Consider the following 4,857-nt stretch of genomic DNA (forward strand, 5'->3'; position numbering starts at 1 on the left):
GAAGTGGGGTCTGCGCGAGGATTCACGTGTGAGCTAGAGGGGGAAGTGGGGTCTGCGCGAGGATTCACGTGTGAGCTAGAGCCTGCCTGAAGGGGACGCTGGGGACTGAAGGCGGCCATTCTGGGGCAGCTTTTCCAAGGCCAGCGCGCATGTACCAGCACGGCTGAGTAAGCTCACGTTGTCTCCGGTATGTGGTGAGTTGGAAGGCTAAACACAACTCGAAATAGAAAACCCTGCTGAAAATGGAGAGCACTGCTCCCTCATCTCAGGGCTCTACCTGTGCAGGTGGAACGCAGGGGGACGTCCCCCAGGGAGGTGGGTTTGGGAAGGGAGGCTTCTCTTGGTCACTCAGTCTGCCTTGGCTTAGGGAAAGCAAAGGTAAAAGAAATATGAGAAATGAAGGCCGTCTCAGTTTTTTTTTAATTTTTAGCAGACCATGTTTACTCACTGCCGCATCTGCATAGGTAAATCAGAGGAGGCCGCAGTGCAGGGCCAGGCGGCTGTGGCTGTGCAGCTGCTCAGAGGGGCCCCCCAAGTGGCGATGGTGGGGAGTCCCCGCTCTGGGCCACCCGCGCCTGCACTGTCTAGACGAGATGGAAGAGAGGAGGGAATGAGGAATGAAAGGAATGAGAGGCTGTGTCCGAGAGGGCCCGGCCTCTGGGTGCTGTCAGCCCTCCGTTTATACACAGGGAGATGGAAGTCATGAAGGGCTTGTTCACAGTTAACAGATTCAGTGACTGTCCCGACTTTGACTAGGAACCCCTTCTCCCAACTCCAGAGTCCTTGCAAAACTGAGGGGAAGCAGAGGGATGGGAAAGGCGCAGCCTCCCAGCCAGCTGCTCTGCAGGTCAGCTCCTTCTGTCTTTTATTTCAAACTCCCATTCTCCACGGCCCCAGGAAGTTTGGTGTCAATATATCTTCCACGAGCAAGCCAATCGTAATTCCCAGGACATCAGCAAACTTTTGTTGTTGTTGTTGTTGTTGTTACTTGCTTGTTTTTTAATTTTTTTAGTTGGGAGCAATCTTTTAAAATCTCTTCGTTATTGTTTTTGAGGCAAAGAATTTATGGTCACTTTTTATATCTGAATGGCAAAAGTAATATGAACCTTTAGACACTGAAGCTTGTTCTTCAAATTTTGTTTATGTTTTTTTGAAAGGATTAAACACAATTTTATTTTAGGTTTTAAAGGAGGGCAAGCTGAGAGGCAGCCGTGCTCTAGGGGCTGAGTACCGACCCTGACATGAGAAAACCCAGCCTCCTGTTCGCTTCAGCAGCACATGTACTAAAAGTGGAACGATACAGAGAAGATTAGCATGGCCCTGCACAAGGATGACATGCAAATTCATGAAGCCTTCCATATTTTTAAGATGGAGACTTTACCTCTTTTGTGTTTACATGGATGGAACTGAAAAATATTTTTCTTAGTAAAGTATCTCAGGAATGGAAAAAAAAAATATCCAATGTACTCAGTACTACAATAAAACCAATTTATAATCACTCACACTTTAATATGAGAGATGAATCATAACTATAGCCTAGGATGAAGGAGGGGAGGGAAGGGGAGAGGGATGGGAAGGGAGGGGGGTGGTTCCATAGAGGGAGGGTTAACTATGGAGCATATTGCAAGGGTACAAGTCAAATCTATCCAGTATTGAACACAAATATCTTAACACCGTGATTAAGTAAATGAGGTGAAAGCTATGTTAATTAGTAGGACGTAAGCACTCCAATTTGTACAAATAATCAACACATTGAATCCCACAAAGGCATAGAAGTATTCATGATCTATGTATATATGACAATAAAAAATAAAATTAATTAATTAATTAAAAAAATAAAAATAAGTACAAATGAGTTTAAAAAATGAAATAAATAAAAATATTAAACTTAAAAAAAACAAAAAACAGAAAACCCAGGCTCCAGTGCCAGCTCTGCCTATTTCCTGGTTTTTGTTTTATTTAATTTATTTATTTAGTTTGGTCAAGTCAATTTATCTCTTTAAGCTTCAATTTCTTAATCTTTAAAGTGGGGGCATTAATATCTACCCCTGTAATGATTTAAATTTATTTGAAAGATATCTATGAGCTTTCACTAGATAACAAGTGATGTTTTTGAGACTGAGATAAAATTGTGAACAAATCAGCTGAAGTCTCTGCTCACTCAGATGATAGCAGAGATTAAAGGAGTAAGATGTACATAAGATGTACTGAAGTGTTTAGCATGGTGCCTGGCATGTAATAGAGGCTTAATAAATGATAAAGCACGGGGTCCTGAGACGGCAGTTTCAGTCTTCCATGGGATTAAGTAGCTGGAAATCCTTAGGAATCTCTAGATCTCTTGTTCTGTTCTGTTTTTTTTTTTTTCCCCAGTGCTGCCCTGGGCTACTGTGACCTTCTTCTATAGAAACGCTCAAGGTCAAAAAAAAAAAAAAAAGAGAAATGCTCGAGGTTGTTCCTACATGTCACCATTCTTATGGGGTTTCCGTAGATAGAAAACTATTCTGCTTATATAAGTCTCATTCATGTAGGGACAAGACCAGGGTCACTAGCTCTAAATATGTCTATTGAATGGTTCTTGTCTTATGGATCAGTATTAAGACTTCAAATTAAATTTCCATCTATGAGTCTGTCTCTTGCTTTCTCCTTACTAACTGTTCTCTACCTATTAGTAAGCAGATTAGCTGAAAAGAAATGAAAATCTGATGAAATCTTCTCTGTCCCTAGATGAACTTACTTTCACAGAAGAAAAGGGTTGGGGGGAGTAAGTGGCCAGTGATCATGGTCCATGATATTTCCACCCACTTGGGCTGGTACAGTTTAAGAGATCAGTGCAACTCCTTTCTGGAGATAAGAAGTGAATTTGAGTCTCAGAACCAGCACTAGTTAGCTAAGCCCAAGTCAGAGAATGATGGACAGAATGCACAATGAACACCGTTTATTTATTTATTTTATTATTTTAATTTTTTGAGACAGAGTCTTATTCTGTCCCTCTCTGTAGAGTGCTGGGCTGTAGTGTCACAGCTCATGGCAACCTCAAATTCTTAGACTCAAACAATTCTCCTGTCTCAGCCTCCTGAATAGCTGGGACTACAGGTCTGTGCCACCACACCCAGCTAGTTTTTCTATTTTTGGTAGAGATGTGGTCTTACTTTTGTTCAAGTTCAAGCAATCCACCTACCTCCACCTTTCAGAGTGCTAAGACTATAGGCATGAGCCACTGCACCTAGTGAATAAATACTATGTAGTTCAACCCTTATTTTAGGATTAGGAGAACTGTGGTCTAGAACTGTGATGTCCCTTCCCTATAGGATCTATCTGCTAATTAGTGGCAGATACTGTGACATGAACATCACATAAAAAGTCTTAGAACCCAACTAAAACCTAGGTCTCCTGAGAGCCAGTCCATTGCTTGTTCCTTTAACCTTCCGAAAGCTGGAGATACCACATAATACTCTTCTTTTAGCATTCTGAGTTCTCCTTTCCCTAAACAATTGCTAGGTAAGTTTGATTTCTGTTCATGATATTGACTTCACCAACTAGAACTAAGAGCTGCATGTTAATACTTGCAAGGATATAAAAATGAAGAGTCTTCAGATTTATTGAGTGGAATCCTAAATACAGAAATAGAGCCAAATGAATATAATAAATGGAGGTAGGTTTTGTTTAAACCTCAGAAAGAACTTTTCGGCATGCAAAGCTCTGAAAGCTAGAATGTTCTGCCTGGGAAGAGTAAGCTCCTTGCTGCTAGAGGTGACCAAGCAGATACCAGATGCTTATGAGATAGCAGGTGGGTTGGGCGACCTTCAAGATCTTCTGGGTCTTTAATAAACCTGTGTGAATGTATGAGGTCCAGGCATGTAAGTAATTCCTTCTTGGCCCCATTTGTGCATCTGCACTACCAGCCAGTCCCTGTCTCTTTCACTCATTACATTTACTATCTACTATGTAAAGTAGTACTTCCTTTTATTTGTTCTAAAATTAACTCTTGCAAACTTTAGGGCAAGGGAAGGTTGGGATAGCTCTGTTTTTTCTGCAATTTGCTGATTAAGTCCATCGTTCCATTCTATCAAGCATTGTCCTATCTCTTCTCAGCCTGCCCTTTTCTTGATTGAGAAAATCTAATTTTGTTAAATCTATCTTTACACCAACAAGCCTCCGTCATATTGGTGATTTGAATAGTTCTCTGTCCTTCTCCCACCTCCCTAGCTCCACTAAATTTTTCTTGAAGGTCCGTGAATAGAACTGCCACGTTTTTCCTGAGCCCACACACTGCTTTCATGTGAACATGGGATAATGCCTTTCTATTTGGCTTCCATACTCCTGAGCATGAGACACAACGTTCCTGTGAGCCTCTCAGCTTTAGCAGCCATTGGAGTTCTGTTTTGTCAGAGCTGATCTCAGTGTCTGCCCTGCCATCATTAGCTGTGTGACACTGTATGAGTCAATTTTCCTTTGTATAATGGGAAAAACAATACCTGAAAAAATTGCTAAGAGACCAAAAAGGAAAGAAAAGGAAAAAGATCTATGCTAGTGTCTTGCATGATGTCTGGTACAGAAGCTGTACTTCATGTGTGTTGGTGGAAGTGAAATGAAACAGACTTAAGCATGTTTCCTAAGCTGTGATGTTAGTCCATCATTTCATAAATAGAGATTGTATATATTTTACCTAAGAAAATGGCTTTTTATTTGCCCAAACAGAAGCTCAGTTAATACATTTTTTCTTCCTTCTTCTTAGATCTTTGTGTCTGTAAGATTTAAAGTCAGGAGACTCCAGTTTCAATCTCTTCTGTGTGACTTCTTAGCGCTATGATCGTGGTTTGCTAACATCTCTATTTCCTCAATGACAGCATTGAGATA

General features: G+C 41.1%; 1 non-coding gene across 1 annotated transcript; it reads left to right on the plus strand.

The window, feature by feature from the left end:
* Positions 1-1,261: 1,261 nt before the first annotated feature.
* Positions 1,262-1,365, plus strand: LOC111726301. The gene has a single exon (XR_002774110.1). It is a non-coding gene; the product is annotated as a U6 spliceosomal RNA (small nuclear RNA).
* Positions 1,366-4,857: the final 3,492 nt, after the last annotated feature.

This window comes from Otolemur garnettii, unplaced genomic scaffold (genome assembly GCF_000181295.1).
Source record: "Otolemur garnettii isolate 467f Iridium unplaced genomic scaffold, OtoGar3 scaffold00060, whole genome shotgun sequence".
NCBI classification, from domain to species: Eukaryota; Metazoa; Chordata; class Mammalia; order Primates; family Galagidae; genus Otolemur; species Otolemur garnettii.